Here is an 18,248-nt window from a genome sequence, read left to right as displayed (position 1 = left end):
ACGCTCAAAAAGCCCTGCCACAGCAGCACCAGGAACCCTGCTCGGTGGGCACGCTGCCCCAGGGCAGGCACTGCAACCTGAGCCCCGGGAGCTGATCACTACACACCCACAGACATTTGGTATCGCTGCCAGGTAAGTGTCCCACGGTCTGTTAATATTCTAACACAATATTCAGGATACTACATAAGAGAATGAGCTCCAGTACTCACCCCGTCTGGAGCACACTGCCCTGTATAGCCTTGTGCAGTAAAAAAACAGGGAAAGGATCATGCTCACATTCAAGCAACAGTGCATTTCTGATTGAAGTCCTTACTCTGCATGCCTTTCTGCCACCTTGCACCTCATCAATACACTTTCTTCCTCAGGATAAGACTTTTAGACACAGCCACATCGAAGTGTTAGAAATACAAATTTGTTCATGGCCACCTCATCACACAACCACCACTCTCAGCATCAGTGTCTTATCTCATTCATTGTAAACCACCTTTCCAATATGTTGCGCACCTGCAGACTTTTATCAAGACTGATTTTTCATCTTTGCTCCTACATCAAAATGTTCAAACAACAGCAACGAGAGGTAATCCCTGCTGGGATTTGCTAGAAACATTTCCAACCAACAGTGAGCCTGCATTCGCAACTACCAGCATCAGGTATAAAGGCAGGAAACAATCCACTTAGAATTCACTGTGTTGAATCCACATTGTCATCTGGTTCCTTAATAAAACAGGCCAACAGCATCAAGCACAGAAATATAACTAACTACATCAATACAGTGGCCATTATCCATCAGATTTGTAATCCCACAAATAATTAAGTATATTTGATAAAATATTTTTTCTAAATACATAAAATGATTGTTCTTCATTTTATTTTATTCTTTTTTAGGTCTTTATTAACCAACTATGATTTCAGCTATTCCATTATCTTTCCTAGGATTGATGCCAAGCCAATACGACAAATGATAATACCCCATATTAATTACAGCCTTTCAAAAATACTGGAGCACCAGCTTTCTTCCGTCATCTGGATCTTCCTACACTTACTCAAAACCCAGCTCTACTGATCCCCAGTCATCATCCAGCTCTTCTGAAACTCATGGATGTAAAGTATCATGGATGCAAAGCCAATTTCAAAGCTTCCAGACATGCAGCAGGGGCTTTGTTTCTCCCTTAAATAGGAACCACTTAATTATTACAGGACAGAATTACAATCTCCCTAAATACAGTACAGAAATACCGACTGAATTCTACAGACTTCTGATTTCTGATCCATACCCCTACCATTCCCACCTAGGAACACAAAGCCTGTCAAAATTATTACGCTTTTGACCTAAATAACTCCTAGATGGCTGCAAATTAAAGGAAATATAAATTACACCATTCCAAATCCTTTCACCTTCCCAAGCACAAATGTTCCCCAGAATTTATTCAAAAGGACTAAACTGCCAGCTGTTTAAAGTTAGCACAGACTCACTCAACCTGTTACCATACTCGAACCTTTTGCTGTTTTTCTTGAGTTACAGTCAGCTCCCAACACCACCTGTTTCTTTTCTCCAAACTTCATTAAATGAAAGCTACACCTACACCCACAGTAACAAATTGAGACAATTTGACCTGACAAGGTCTTGCATGGGCAAGCGAATTAGAAGCATCACTGCTGCCATTAACCTTTCCAAGTAAATATCAATTATTAAACTTGCTGCACTACCTCTGTCCCCAGTTTACTGCTGTGAATTAAGAGGGTCATCAGCCTTTTTGACAGATCTTGTTCATTTACACCTGCTGCCTGCCAGCAGGGGAGCTCGCACACCCGCAGCCTGAGTGCTGAGCCAAGCTGCCTTAATTCATCAGTAATTACCCTAATGAGCCACATGCAGGACCCAACTAGGAGGACAAGTTGTTCTGCTAAATGGATGCATTGGTTTCATGGGCACTCTCTGCAGACCTGGGTATTAGCAAACTGGTCAAAAGCTTCTTTCCCAAAGTTGCTTGCGGCTTAGCTGCTTGATTTCTAGTGATTTTCTCTGGGTGCTTTTCCTTGAGTTGCTGAAATTCCTCCCGACCATGTTCCCTGATTGAGCTTTACTATAAAAACTACTGTTGCTCTCCCTTTGAAAAGTTACTGCTTTTTTAGAGTCTGCAAAGGCTCCCTGGGCCAGAGGCGAGGTGCGCTGCCAGCCCCAGCCCAGGGGTGTCACAGCTGCCTGGGCACAGACCCAGACAAGCAACACCCCAAATTCATACGTAAAACACGCTATGTATGTTGTTCTCTTGTACAACCTACTGCTGGAGACCTACACACACATTAGAGCAAACCAGCGATCATTATTAAATACCTCAGGTGGAGGAGCCAAATAACCTGTCTAAACGTAGGCTTGAAAGGGGAGGACCAGCTGAGAGAGGCTGCCTTCCCATTTGGAAAACGCTGCCCTTCTACAGTTACAGAAAAGCATTAAAATCACTAACCAGCAGTGTTCAGGAAGGAACGCCCTCCCCAGCTTCATGACTTTGCCTGTTTGTAGCCACTCAGCCCACTGCTGTCTTCTGCTCCGCCGGCAGCGTCAGCCCCTCTCCAGGCCCTGCCAGACGGTGTTTTCCAGCCACAGTAACAGAGCTGAAACAGAAACTGGGGAAACAGCAGGTAGAAGCATTTGTGGGCCAAATCCAAGTATGTTTGCATGTTGCCTTTAGGTCTGGCTCAAAATATTGTTGTCGTCATCTGAGAAGCAGAAAGTCTCAAAATAACCCCAATGCCCAAAGCTCGGCAAGAGTGCGCCTTGGAAAGGTGCTCCTCAGCCTCACCTCCCGGGGCTCATGGCAGGTGGGAGGGAATCTCTAAGTCTTAAACGTAGGTTGACTGCTGTCGCTTCAGAACAGCTAGGCTGGAACATACTAAAGAGGCACAAGGGGACAACTGAAGTTACTTGGTAATTTACCTCTTCCAAAGGCCAGAACCTGTCCTCATCCAAATCCTAAGTCAGCAAGACATTCACATCAGTAAGTATTCACTAAAACATTAATTAGGTGCTCAGCTTTTACTCAGGCAAAGCCTACTTCTCCACTGAAGTTAACAGAATTCCCCAAAAGCATTAATTAAACCCAAGGCTGCTTAAAAACCAGACCAGTGTAGCCTCCCGCAAGCTAAATAACACAGCTGGCAGCACCACACACTGCGGAGAACGGCTGGTGATGGGCAGTCCTGGCTATCTGCAATAGCTACGGTTCAGCTTTTGCCAGAAACCACAGATCCGTGTTTGAGAACATGAAAGACGCCATTTCCAGGTCCGTGGGAGCGGGCCAGTGCTGCAGACTGGGCTGGCTCAGCAGGGAATGACTGGGGGCAAGGTACAGAGGATTTGTAAGGCCGTGATCAATTTGCATGCTGCAGGTGCTCGCGGACAGTCCCAAGCCACGTTCGGAGCCAAGAATTATGAACCTTGCGCTGTTGGACATCATGTAGCATGATTAACTATCATAACTCATTCCGGTAATAACTCCAGCTCTCATTAAAGTCCAGTTCTGCTATCCTGGACTGCTGCTGCCTTTTCATCTCTCCCATACAACTTCCCCCTCCCTATTTCTCCTTGTGGGGCAGGGGTGGAGGAATACATGAATGGGCAGAATGGGTCTTGCTTCCCTAAAAGGGCTTTTTCATCACCACTACGCTGACTCTCAGGCCCTGCTTTTTAATCATAATAGATCAGCTTGCTCTCCATTTACTTAAGCTTTTCCGATGTCAGAGGAAAGCACATTTTTATTTGGTGCACCTATTTTCAAATCACGAGCATGCTGCCCCTGCTCATTATTAATAAATACACTTCGATTTATCAGAAGCTCCATTTGAGTGCCACGGGGAGCCTGGGGCAAAAGGAGACAAATTCTTTTCTTAAGTTGTTCTGAAAGGTGCTGGGCTTCCCGACCCTCACCCCCATTAACCCAGCACAGCTAGTGCGCTCCTACTGGGAGCTCCACGGCTTGTGCAGCGGCAAACTCGGACTGATCTTGTGCCATCTCAATATATTTGTTCATTATCTTGCGCACACACAGAAGCATTTGGAAATGTACTCGGGGCACAGGCCAAATTGAATCATCTGCCTTCATTTTCCACACGATCTGAAGCTACAGCTGCTACAACAGGCTGTGGGATTTTTATTTTCCTTCCTTAACAGTTTTTTTCTCACTCTTAAAGTCACAGCAGTCTGATTTTAAACCTCTTGCCGTTGCTTGGGCTTATGCCTGCTTTTTACAAAACAGGTCTTGTGTGCATACACAATGGGAAAAGAAAATCCCAACAACCTCCCTCCGCGCTGTTCTGAAGGCAAGACAGAAAACAGTGCCCTCAGGGAGAGACGTAATTAAAATATTCATCTCAGAGATGCCCGTTCTGGTGGCTCAGATGGGTCTATTAATCCACTAATCCTCTCACCTCCACCAGTGGACAGGCACTGGCAGGAATGGCAGTCACAATGCTCACCTAATCTGTGCTGCACCTGGGAGCAGGGAATGGTCCCATAAAAACAAAGCAGCCCCTCCAGATCAGAGAGGGCAAAGAGCTCCACACAGCACTGAGCCTAGCCGCCTCCTTTCAGGAACATGTTAACTTCTTGAGAAAAAAAGTTTAATTCCTTTTTAGAGCTGTGAAGATCAACCTTCATTTGTCTTGAGAGAACGGACAGACCAAACACAACCTTCAGGTTTAGGATTTACTGACTTCATGGCAAATCTATTTTGGCAGAAGCTACTTGGAGATAAGTAGGTGCAGTTGAGAGGCATCCAAGTCCCAGAGTTTAGGTCCAAGCTTTCAGATCACCAGAGATAGGGATGAATCCACTTTATTGTGGCTCATCTATCTAAACTAATGCTGCTGAATGCCACTTTACATCTCATCAGTGTGTAATGACTTTATCATCTGCTCTGCCAAAGCACCCTTTTTCAACTGTTTCTATAGGGTCAGTCTAAGGAAGAAAAATTTTCTGCTGAGACATTGCATACTAACAAAGACTATGAATCCCCACAGCTACAAGAATCGTTAACAGCAACTGTTTCAAAATCTTATCAAAACTAATTGCATGCCCTGTCCCCTTCCCAACAAACATGAAAATGATGGTTAAACAGTATTTTGGGAAGACTTTCTTGCTAACGTATGCTCGCATTTTATTATCAGCTCCCAGATAAGCTCATGTTTCTCTTGGTAGACTATCAGCAGTAGCAGCTTTCAGCAGCAGGAGACAGTAAACTGCCTTAATAAATACAAATGGACAATTTAATTAAAATATATTGGAGACTCGGAAAAAGTACTACTTGTGGATGAAACAGTCTGTTAAGGGATTGCACTCAAGGCTAGTTCAGTGTATTTTAAGCAACCAACAATAAGTGGCAGTGAAACATACCGCACAGAGCTCTACCCCAATGATTAAAGAGCACGCTGAAATTACAAACGTCTGTTTTACAGGGGGGGGGGGGGGGGGAGTCACCCAGTTGCCTCTGGTTTTAATGCTTGAAACAAAACAAACCATTTAGCTTTAAAAATGTACTACTTTAAACCTGAAAAGGCCCATGTATCAAAACAAGGTGGAATCAGCTAAACGCATTACTTCTGACTTGTTTCCTTGAAAATCCAGCCTTAATGCATTCTAACAAAATTTATCTATCCCAAGCATACCTCATAATGAGATCAACTGGGAAAAATATCAGGCTTGTTTGTATATTTTATACTTGCTCTAACTTGGCAGTTCGGAGATTATGTATTCCCCAGGTCCCTCCTTAAATCGTTTCACACGCTGCAATTTGATTTTCTTTGCTTGCCCTTTTCCACAATTTTTTTGATACATTTTATTGAGTTCTGGCTCAGAGGGAAACGTTCCCTTTGAATTAAGGGTACAATCATTTTTTTCCCTCTAAATAAGGACATATGGCGTAGAAAGCAATGTTATGGTCTAAGGATTTTATGATTGAAGTAGGACTCATTTTAAAAAATGACAGTAGCATCAGGTTAGATTAGAGTAGTTTTTCTAATTGGGTGGTGCTGCTGTGGATGCTGTGATCAGTGATCAGCTATAACTCATTTTAAATATGACATGTCCATTTTTACTTACGGTGATGAAGAAGAAAACAGCAGCAGTGTCACAACACTGGAGGAAATTTGTCCTTTTTTTTTTTTAACATTCATTCAGGAAGTCACATGATGTTTAGAAGGTTAGCGTTTATACATTTAGCTGGTATGCAGACTTCTGGTTTCTAATCCTGGCTTACCTGTTTCCTCTGGATAAGTTACTTCAATGACCTGTATTGCAGTTGAGCAGTCTGTAACACGGTGCTTAATTTTTACCTCTCTCTGGTATACAGAGAGGTTGAATTAATGTTAGCAAAGGAGTTCTGTGCTTAGAGGCTGTCAGAGTCAGCTGCTCCAGGAAGGCAAGTACAACAACTTACTGTAATAAAAAGTATTATTACTGGAAAATCGAGATACTCGAAAGCTATTGTTAGTTTCTCAGGTACTGGAGCAACATTAATTACTCATTAACAAGCTACTTTGCATCTTAATGCTTGCAACTAGGCATGAGGGTCACCCTCCATTTTTGGAAACAAATGAAAACCAAGCTCATTTGCTGTGGTCAACTGCCTTTACACTTTTTGAAAGAATTGCTATATGGTGCTCTGATTAGCCAGGGTAACACCCTGTAAGGAGTTCAGCTTTAGCTCTCCAAGAGACCCTTCTCCATGTCTGGTGCCATATCAAACCAGAGAGAAACTACATCTGATCTCACGATTTTCGGGCAGCGTGCCCTCAGGGACTGGAGAAGCCTTTTTCACTAGTGCCCAGCACGGAGAGGCCATAAGGAGTAGCAGGGTTGGCTTTTCTGCAGCTCAACTGATGCAATGGAACTGCCGCAAAGATTTTTCACAGCTTCTCGGCTGGCAGGTGGCCTCGGCTGCAGAGCAGAGCCAGCACTGCTTCCCCACGATGGCCTGCACTCTCAGGATCAGGAGGCTCACTGCGATGTGAGAGCTAATGCTTATTTTGGAAAAGAGCTGGTGCTTAAGCAGGCAAAACTGCTCGATTTTACAGCTGCCATCAGGCCTGCATAGCAAACTGCACTCTGTGTGCCCCCAGCCGTACTTGGCAGATGGTAGGAGACAGCTGGGAAAATCTGGGTTTGACATACATCGATGATAAACTGTGTCAGCATAGACCCGCTTAGGTTTCAGCTAGCTAGCCTGCGTGCAGGAGCGAGACTTCGGCTGGTGAAGGGTAAACAGCATTCCTGACCCATTCAGCTAAAAGCTGCCTGCCTCAACAGGCTGAAGGGACAGCACCCATGTGCCCTCAGGGCTGTCTGGAGGGGCAGGCAAGGGACAAAGGGGTAATGTCTTGGGTGTGCACGGCAAGGTTTTGGTAGCTGGGGGGCTGCAGGGGTGGCTTCTGTGAGAAGCTGCCAAAAGCTTCCCCTATGTCTGACTTGGAACCAGCTGGTGTGGGCTCTGACAGACCCACTGCTGGCCAAGGCCAAGACTATCAGCAACAGTGGTAGCACCTCTGGGATAACATATTTAAGAAGAGGGGGGAAACCACCTGTGGAAGAGCAACAGCAGGGAAAGGAGTGAGAGTATGTGAGAGGAACAGCTCTGCAGAGACCCAGATTTTCCCCAAGTTGAGTCCCTTTTGCCCATGACAGTGCTTGGTGAGTGATCTCTTCCCGTCTTTATGCCAACCCACGAGCCCTTTGTTCTGTTTTCTCTCCCCAGCCCAGCTGAGGCGGGCAGTGACAGGGTGGCTTTGGGGGGCACCAGCAGTCAGGGTCAGCCCACCACAGGGCACATACAGTTTTGAGATGCATGGGCTATGGCCTAAAACCAGCATGATATGCCACAAACCCATCCCTACCACCAGCAATGATTTATCAGGTCCCGTTGTGAATGCAAACTATAAGCAATTGCTGGAGAAAAAAAGTCAGGACTCCCCGCACTTCCGCAGTGAGGGAAACCCTGAGAAATCAAATAAACTTAATGGGGCACCTTAGTCTGTGTTTATAAATGACTGACAGCATCTGTAGGCAAACAACAACCAACCAACCAACAAGACACACACTACTTGGTAACTGAGCAGAAGCAGCCTGTAAAGCTGGGAGATGACAGTGAAACCAGAGCGGGACAAGGGACAGGCATAATCACCATCAGCAAAAAAGACAGCACCTAATAATTGCTGCACCAGCTGTAATGCTCCACCAGAATAGGATTCCCTAACTACCCTTTAATTTAGTGACAGGTCTAAAGGGATAGAGTCCAATAAATACTCTATGAAGAGAGCTGAAAGCCTCTGAGCAAGTTACAAAATAAGATTTGTAGCTTCAAGTTTCAAATTAAGGTGATTTGGCCCTGTGATTCTCAGTTATAAAATGCCATCCAATAGGCATCAAATGAGAAGTTGTTTTTGCACATTTTTTTTGGTGATGGGAAAGAAATGGATACACTAAAGATCAGCTCAGGACTCTTACAACAAGTGCATCAAGTGCTGCCAACACCAGTGCAGCTGACCATATCCAAAGGGTCACTGTAAGGGAAGTAACTCCAAGCAGGACAGAGGTATGATTGACTAAGCACCCATTCAGCAAGGAGAGAGCTGTGTTCAGCTGGAGCCAACTGAGTAAATTAGGCAGAATTTACACTATGCTTTTTTAAACACCATGTAGGAAGCAATCAGAATTGACAGCTTTAACATTGCTGCCATCGATGCATACAGATACCATCTATTAAAGGCTAATATCAACAGCTGTGATGTTCAAAGCAAAAGTAGATTTAATATACATATCAAATTGTCCAAAGCTGCAGGAGATGTTTCAAAATACACTAGGAAATTCAACAACAAAAAAAAGCCTCTGTATACTACAGTATTTCTCTTCTAGTAATATTGCCCACCAAAAGCAAGGGTTTTGAATAAAATATAAAAGGTGATGATAACCTTCAAAAGTTATTCTAGTCAGAGAAGACCCCCAAAAGCAAAGTAAACACATTACTAACAGTATCAGACAAGCAAAACATTGGATGCAGTTCTGCTTTGTCCCTGGGAAGAAAACAGACTCATTCCTCTGTTTCTGATAACAGAAGGAAGGTATTAGACAACATTTGCTGAGAATGAAGTCCAGACCTGTTGCACAAGCCCTAGAATGGGAGATCATGTGCAGCCAGATGGTTTAATAGATGTTGGAATAGCCACTCAGAAAACAGAAAGATGCCAGGTATTGGAGAAATATTTTAAAGGAGCAACCAGGACTGGCTGGGCAGCTAGAGGCACACTAGATACCAGACTTGAACAGAAGAAAAAACCCCAGTACTGGATTCAATTGACTGAATTAAACTATTTCAGTCAATAAGGTTTTCCTGAATAAGCCTGGTTTCATTTCTTTGTAAAGTTTGGTTGAAAAGGGAACTGGATAAATATGATACATTTCGGATCCATGATGCACTCATACTGCAAGACGTTCTGATAAAAATTAGCACTATATAAATAAGGCATATTTTAAGCTGGGAACATCAGCTAAGTTATCAAAAAGTAGTGTCAATAAATAATCACTAATATTTGCTACAGAAGGTAAAAGGATTTAAACAAGGCTTGCTTCAATATCAGAGAAAAATATTATCAAAGCCACTGCAGATAAAATTCATAGATGCCAAAAATACCTATTCAAAAATAAATAAAGAGGAGGAGGGGAAGGCAGTCTTAGGCAGCAGCTCGCATTCATTGAAAAACACACCTCATTAGAAAAAACATATCCCAAAGCAGAGCTGCACTACGAGGATGAGGAACGAAGGTGGCTGCTTGCAGCTACTACGGAAAAGAGACTATGCTGCCCAACACAGCTGCTCGGGGAAAGCGGTGACAGTGGACAAGCACCTCTGTATGATGTTCCAGCATAATGCTACAACCAAAGGGAACTAATCCAAACCCCGAGCAAGGAAAGAGAAACCACTTTCTCTTGGATACAGCATTGACAGTAATGATTTTTGGAAGGCTGGCTTGGTCTACAGCCTCCCCAGTAAGACAGCAAGGCAAAGCTCTTCTGAATGGACAATCCGTGGCATCTACAGTCTAATCTGTGGTACAGACTGAGTAGTTGTTCGGCATTGCTCCAAGCCGTTCTTAGGCAGAACACGGAGATCAATCAAACTGTCACTAGAAACAGCAAAAATCGCCAGCAACTTTCCAGGTGTGATGCACTGCTTTCTCCTTACTTAGAGCTGGGCACACCAGTTACCATCCTGGTGCTGATCAACAGTAAAGGAGGATTTTGTAATGGCAGCCTGCAAACCCTGTGGGTTCTTGTGTGTAGATCAAGGCAGTGACAAACCATCCACATTCTCACTCAACAATTCACTCAAACCCTCCAAGTGTCTCATGTGAAAAACCCATGCTTAGTAAAGTAGGGTTTCAAATTCATTACTAGGACTCTGAGGCACCACAATAATACAATTAAAACACCACCAGATGCATGTCATATAATATATGTTAAAAAAAGAGAAGACATACTGTGTGCAGATACAACAACAATTTGCTGTTCAAATTAATTCAGGAATCAGTACCAACCCTATAAACCCAATATATAAAACACACGCTACTGCAGGCATGCATAAATTGCATGCAATTTTTTCCAGATAAAGCTACACATGCAATTAATAATCTAAAGTGAAAAAAAAGAAACAAAGTGAATAAATAAATAAAAAGGCTGCCCAGGCAATGATGAATTTTGCAGAAACTGCTGTCAAGGATCAGAGGGCTGAGCAGAGCCACAGCTGTGAGCTCACACCCTGGCCTAGGTTCATCTGAGCAGGGAACCCACTCGCAGCAGAAACAGGCTGCCAAACAGAGACCCAAGCAGATTTTTTGCCCAGCACTGGTCTAAGGTGAAGTTACAGTGGCACAGTTTAAATCACAGGAGGTAGCAACCAGTCTTTCACACACACAGGGTCAGGGATAACATTGCACATTTTCAACTGTTCCACAAAGCAGCCCACAATCCCATCCCTGTTATAGCTGAATACCCCACAGAACCTAGAAGCAAGGAAGGCTCCAGCGTGGCAGCAGCTGGGGGAGAAGCTGGCACTGAAGCCAAGAGAACCACCACTTCAACGCAGCGCGAACTGATGGATGGTTGGCACGAGCCAATGTATGATATGAATTTAGCAAAGGAGAGACAGCCCCCACACACACCTCCATGAATATTTTTATTCCAGCTTCTACCTTGTTCTAGTGAGGCCTATGATTTGCTTTTACTGCTAATTCAAATCCTCCCAAGCCCTGACTTGCACTCTGTCTAGGCTTCCTGCGACGTGTCCTTTCCCCAGCAGAAGTCCTCCTCCCCCAGCCAGCCAGCCGTCCCTTGTCACCCACAGGCAACGGAAAGCAAACCACAGCTGCTTCAGTGAAGTCCCAACAAGAACCAGAGCCATTTTCTTCAGGCTCCCTGCACTAGCAGATGAACCAAGCCACTCTGGCAAAAATCAGAGCAAACCTTACACCTCTACAGGTCTGAAAAGCAGGTCCCTGGCTCTGCGCTTGAGGCAGAGGCGACCTGATGAAACATCATTGCTGTCTGGTTGTGATCAGTCAAGGCATTAGTGTTGTCAAGGAAACTTTCAGTAACGCTGCAAGATCCTACACCACCACCACAAGTTTTCTGATTTGAGAGAAGAGTGTTATAACTACCAGAGCAAGCAAACCAGCTCCACAAAGAAACACAGAAGCAATTTCCTCCCAATGCCCAGTGGACATCCTGTTTGCTGTTTGACAACCTGAAGAAAACAAAAATCTAAGACTAATTACAGCTGAAGCAACTAAGGTGAAGCCCTTTGGTAATTTTCAGCCCTGAATAACTAAAAAGGGGTGACAATTATTTTAGCTAATGATCGCTGAACTTTGAGATTAACATTCGCAGCTGAGGAAGGGGAAACAGCTTTTAGAAGGCAGCACTGCTGTTCGGGTAAGCCCAGAGCTCTGTGAAATAGCTGGTTGACGCTTGCTATCCTCAAGGGACACAGTGCACTACCCAAAGATGTGAGGAAGTCAAGAAAACACAGAAAGCTCAGTAAAGATGGACTGCCAGCCTGCTCTACCTTCTTCCTAGGTGTAACACACTACATCAGTTTACGGTGGAGGAAAATGCTTCTTTTTGGCCTGTGCTGTACTCTCATGGTGTGCAGCACAGAAGTGGCCTGGCACTGACTATATATTCCCTACAAGCATAGTTTTAAAAGTTTCTCAGACACAAAGCTACAGTGTTTCAGCCAGTCATTTTAAGTGAAAAACAGAATCCAGATTCCAAACTGTGTTTTCCATCATGGCAGAAAAGCTAACTCAGGTGTCCTTATTCTGAGTGTTCTTCCTGACTTGTATGCCTTCAAAATCCAAGCCCAAACTGTTTCGCTCAGATTACTCTTCTTGTGATGGTTACAGACAAAAAAGAACGCCCTCCACTGGCATGCCCTGCTGAAGAGTAAACCTCTCCCTGAAGCTGGAAGGCCACAATCCTCCAAATACGTAAATTGCATCCTGCTACAGCTGAAAGGACAAACTGCAGAAGTAGCCATGAGGCAGATACACCACCTACGGAAGGTTATCCAGCTGGTCGGAATTGCTGCCCATGAGGCGAGACATCCTCTCCCCGCTGATTCTGGAGAGCAAAGCTGTGCTGATGCCTTTCAGAAAGGAGTCAGGCTGTGCTTGGGGATGAGCTGGGTTCCGAGGAGGGGAAACCTGCCTAAGGCAACCCCAAAGAAATGCAAGCTGTTGCACCTGTGTCCTTTCACAGAGAGCACAAACACTCATCAACCACCAAAAGAAACAAGTCCACTTGTTTAAATAAAACCCTGATTTGAAGCTCATTAAAATGGCTGTAAATGATGCATTGCATGTTTATCCAGCTTTAAGTCAAACCTTAGTTTTGTACAGGTTATATAAGTTATGATTCAGTCTAAATTGAACTGGAACATGCAGTTTATAAAGCAAAATTAAAGTAGCAGCCCACTTAAGACTGCTGCAGCCCTTCCCACAAGAATGGTCTTAGCTGCAGGAAATTCTTATTCTCCTTGTCACATTTGGTGCAGAAAGGTATTTTAAACACTAATAAGCGTCTGTTTTCTCCGTTTAGTGGGAAAGTCTAGAGTTAAACAAACAGCACCTTAGAGTATAACGCAGTAATAGCAAGATACATTTATTAGTGATCCTACCAATATTTCCTGAGAGCATCTCCAACACTCTGCAAATACCCATCGTTTAAACAGCAAGGATGCGCAGCAGGTGCTATTATCATCCCTTCTCAGAAGGAAGGAAAACATCAGATGACTTTGGGAATGTCACGCAATGGGCCTGGGATAAGGTTTGGATTACAACTACAGAGAAAACCGGATGACTAAAAGCACTGCAGCTTATAACAGCAACCATCTTGCATCTTAACAACAAGATCATTCTCCCTGGATGATGTGTAAGTAAATAGTTCTTAGAAAGAAAGTACAATGTTAATGGAGTAGAGCTTGCTGAGAAAGCAAAAAAAAGTAATTGCTGCTTTTTTGGATATTGAATGGGAACCCTGCCCCTGCAAAGGAGGTATTTTAGTAAAAGGAGGCAGAGAGATACAGCATGAAAAACTGAATCCATCAGATAGAAAGGTTTTGTGAAGAGGAGTAAGGGAGCATGCGTTTGCTACTGGAAAGATACAATGGGATTCAGGACTGCTCTCGATACATGAGACACTGAGGTTTTACTTTGGGCAGAAAGACCTGTGTTTGAGTGCTGCCTAAAGGCAGGAGGCTTCAAAGTACCTTGGATGCAGATTTGGGAAATGACCAAGGTCTGTCACGCCATATTTACAAGCAGCAGTGGGGGCCAGAACTTCTATAACCAGGGGAAGCAAAACTGAAAGCTCAACGCAGAGGCCAAAAGTCAGCAAAAGGACTTCTCTGAACTGTAGCTCTTTCTGTAAGAGCAAGCATGGGAGAAGGAACAAAGCCCAGAATAACAAAATTCACCAAGGCAGAACTACGGGTGGAGCTAGATAAGCAGGCAATTATTCAGATCTTTAACGTTCCCTTGTTGCTGCCTGTAGATATGCAGTGAGGGGACACTAGAAGTAGCAAGTGGGAATGGCAAAAGCCTCAAAATTACGATGCAAAAATTGAACATGTCTCCTAGAGATGTAAAACTGGTCTCACATGGAGCTTTTGTGCTAATAGCTGTCTCAGTTGATATGCAAATTCAATATAACAGCACATGTCTAGATACCACTACACTACAAATATCCTTGCTCAAAAGACCTTACCTCACTGCTGTTCACGAGGTACCTGACAGTTTCCTATTTAAAACAATGTTATTGCTAAAGGAAACCATTAACAGAGGGCTAAAGGAAATAATCTTATTCACTGAACCAACACTGTTGTCTTGGCAAAACAAAGCAATTAACATCTGAGTTCACAGGAAAATATATTAGCACAACAGATGCATATGCATGTATTTTGGCCCTTTGGTAAAATGCACTGTTTTGGGGCCAGATGTTTCTGCTCATGCCAAAGAAGAATCCAGCTGCATCAAGCTGTGAATATTTCTTCTGATCTGTCAAAATCTGCTATGAACTAGAACAGAAAAAAACAGAACTGAAGTTTGAAATAGAAGTCTGTTTTCCACTGGGGATTTTACCACCATCTGTATTTTAAAAGCTTTAGTACGACTTGACAGACTCTGAAAAAGTTTGCAACACAATAGGTAAAGCACATTGAAATACCATTCAAGTAAGGTTTCTGGTAGAGTTGAAACGTATGGTAAAAGACTAGTTTTGTGCACATTTTTCCCCCTTAAAAATCAATTTATACTTATTAGTTGGATTTACAACATGTTTAAATCGTACAGCCCTTTTTGTAATGTGCTGCCATTACGAGCTGAACTCTCATTATTGAGATGATAGAGCAATATTGAATTACTGGGCAAATGAGGTCCTTTTTCAAAAACACCAGAGGTGATTCTTTTTCCCACGGTTTCTAAAACCATGTGGGTATTTTTTCCTTTCATTAACAGAATTACTATGGATTTGCACTGATGCAAGAGTAAAATTATATCCTTTTCCTGAAACCGTAAAAAAAGGAGCCAAAATGGAAACAGAATAGCTAAGCATAAAACATGAAAGCATCTCCTAACAAGGTAAGTTCACAAACTATGCCACATTTGTCAACGCTTGGTATTGTCCTTCCTAAAAAGCTACCCACCTAGCAGAACCAGCATGCTCCCACCTCACCGCCCACCTGTGGAAAAGCCCATAACTCATCTCAGAAACCTCTGTTGTTTTATCCCAAAAAAAGAAGTAACAGCTCCTTCTGCCCACAGGGAGAATGCATCTGCAGGAGCAGGATCAGTGACTTGTTTGAATAAGTGGCTGCACCATTATCTTCCAGTGAGTCCTAAAGCTGAGATTTTCTCAAGTGCCTCGGGTACCCTGACTCCTAAAGGCACTGAGATTCCAGTCATGTCTGTTCTACCCTCAAAATTTCAGCCTTAAATAAAACCCCAAAAAACCTCCCGAAAGAGACAAATACATACGGTACAGCACAAAGGAAGTGGAACATAGCTGGATATATCTGAACTGAGCTCAGTTTAAATTCTGATCTTCTCCAGTTATCGCCTGCTCTCCACATTTGTACGCCTGCACTCAGGCAGCTGTGCTGCCTTCCAGGTGTGCGGCACAGCTTTGCCACTGACAGGGTTATCTATTTTACAAAGAATTATGCTAGCAGTGAAAATCACAGTAGAATTGTTTTGAAAGAAGCAAGCCTCAGATGGACAATTTAGATTTCACAGAAGTTGAAAGAGGATTTGCAGGTTCAAATTATTAATCAACACCCTGCCAGGCAGGGGCCAAGAGCAATCTGCCCGTGCTGAATTTTCTTGGACTTAAAAACTGTAAAATCTGGATTTTCAACTGACTTGGTGGGGAGGGTTTTTTTTGTGCCTACAGCCCTTTCCTTCTGAAACATCCAGGCAAAACCGATCCCTGGCTTTTAGGGGCAAACACGAACATATGGGTGGCAGGAGAAGTAGTTCCTCCAGGAAATTGGGGATTCAGTGGACACACTGCACATGACAAGGTTACTTCTCTGTTGTTAAAAATCATGTTCCAGCTATGACAAGACAACATAAACTGCACATGGGGCCACACAGAGCCTTTCTTTTGTTAGCAAGAAACATGGAAAAAAAGGCCAGAAAAGGGCAGGTGACCTTGGAGTACCCAGCCTATTTCTGCAACTGCATCAGTTCCCCCACAGACTATCGTGATGACGCAGGCTGCTCTAGCAAGGAAGAATTTAATTGCAATAAGGACCTAGCACATCATAACAACGGTTAATCACAGGAAATCACTCCGTAGGTGCCTCTGGTCACATCAGACTAGCTTTACCATCCTTTGGCTTCGCCTACCAAACTGATACATGTTTTCAACATTCTGCAGGGCCAAACTTAAAGGAAAAGGTGGAGGGTGCGGGCAAGGAAAAAAAAAAAGTGGGGGAGTGGAAGGGAAACTTAATAAACAGTTTTAAAGAAAATGCTAACTAATGTTGTTCTACCAAAAAAAAAATGTAAAAAAGGCAGAGGGACATTCCACCATTTGTTGCATATTTCTATAAACCCCATCAGTGGATCACTGGCATCTGCAGCCAGGACAAGCAGTGGCACGGATGTGAGCAGTAGCATAGATACGACATGCCTCCCAGTCATGGCTTGAAGGTGTACTTCAGAAGAGCATCCCATCTGTGCAGATACTTAAAACACAGCTCTGGTATGCCAGAACCTGCCCCATCTCCTACTCTTCTGCGCTCAGAGTGCAGGACGCTGAGACGGGGGGATCCCACAACCCAGCTGTGCCAGCATTTGGTGCAATACGGGCTCCTGAACAGCTGCTCATGCTCTCACATCTGAAGCCCTAGAGCGTGCGTGGTTGAATGTTTCAGAATCTGAGTACAGAGTACAGCAGCCAGCATGCCCCAAACAGGGGAATAGGTCTAAGTGGCAGAAGGGTAGGGGAAAGGTGCAAGACCACGTGAGAGAAGACGTGCATATGCCCACGTGCATGAACAAGATGGGACCACCCAACGTATGAGCCAGACAACATCCATTCCAGGCCTCCTTTCTCCTCTCTACTCTACATCTTCATTACAAAGCGTTGCAAGATGAAAATTGGGAGCTTGAGGCCAAACCAAAAATAGAAAGAATGGGTACACTCTCACAGCCCCTGATTGAAAATGGTGATTTATTTTTTCTTTATTTTTACCTTAACTGCCTCTCAGTGAGGCTACCCACAGGAGTGTCACACTGCTGCTCCTGTTGCACTATATTATAATACTAGTTTCCTCTTGCCAGTTACTCATCAAGGATTACCCCCAGCACAGCCCTCTGTTCTTTCAGATCTAGTCAAAAGGCAAATTAGTCGCAGCCTGATGGGGCAGCGCTAAATTTTTCATTACAATCTTTCTCCGGAGGTTTGGTGTTTAATAATTTGTACCGTATAAAATTTCACATATGGGAAAACATGGCACCACACAGCCTCTCCAGATGCTTTTTTTTTTTTTTCTTGTTGCTAATCATGTGAGCCCCCCAGCTAAAGCAGTGGATTTAGGGCATAATTAAAGCTTTATACTTTAATAGTAATATGGGTAAAGCTCAATTTTGGTTTTGAGAAGAACATGCCACATTTGTAAATTCCCATTTCACTGAGGATCAATTTTCAAACAGGCTTTGTACCCAGGCTTCTTTGTTCCTGATAGACCATGGAAGTATAAACCATGTAAGCAGCTCGGGGTCTATGAAAGACGCATACCCCTGCTTAGCTGCCGCGAAGGCTTTTTAATTCCGTACGATCAATCCAAGAGCAGCGGTGGTTGTGCAGGGGACATCTGTAAGAGAGCCTTGACATCATCTGCTCTGGTTTTCATCACAGAATTTGGCAGGGGAGTCTCTCAGATTGGTCACATGAACTTCAAATCTCTGAAAGTTTTAGCTACAGCCCTAAGCAGAGCTGAAGTGATTTAACTTTGCTGCTGCTCTTCTAAACCTCCCCCCTAGCCACCACCCTTCTTCCTTCCCTACACAGCCCAAAAACCACAGGGCTGCTGTCATGCGTGGGAATGCAGAGCCTTCTCCGATCTTCCCACAAAATTGCTTTCTCCCCACATTTCTGATGAGAACAACCACCTGGAACCCACTTTGGGGATTAACTACAG

The 18,248-nt window shown here is 43.8% G+C and overlaps 1 protein-coding gene across 24 annotated transcripts in view; it reads right to left on the bottom strand.

Moving 5' to 3' along the window:
- The window catches only part of FBRSL1 (fibrosin like 1), a 547,946-nt gene that overhangs the window by 303,645 nt on the left and 226,053 nt on the right, over positions 1–18,248 (bottom strand). The gene's annotated exons all lie outside the window — the stretch shown is intronic.

The sequence above is a fragment of the Falco peregrinus genome, chromosome 2 (assembly GCF_023634155.1).
Source record: "Falco peregrinus isolate bFalPer1 chromosome 2, bFalPer1.pri, whole genome shotgun sequence".
Classification (NCBI taxonomy): Eukaryota; Metazoa; Chordata; class Aves; order Falconiformes; family Falconidae; genus Falco; species Falco peregrinus.
This window is presented reverse-complemented; position numbering and strand designations above follow the sequence as displayed.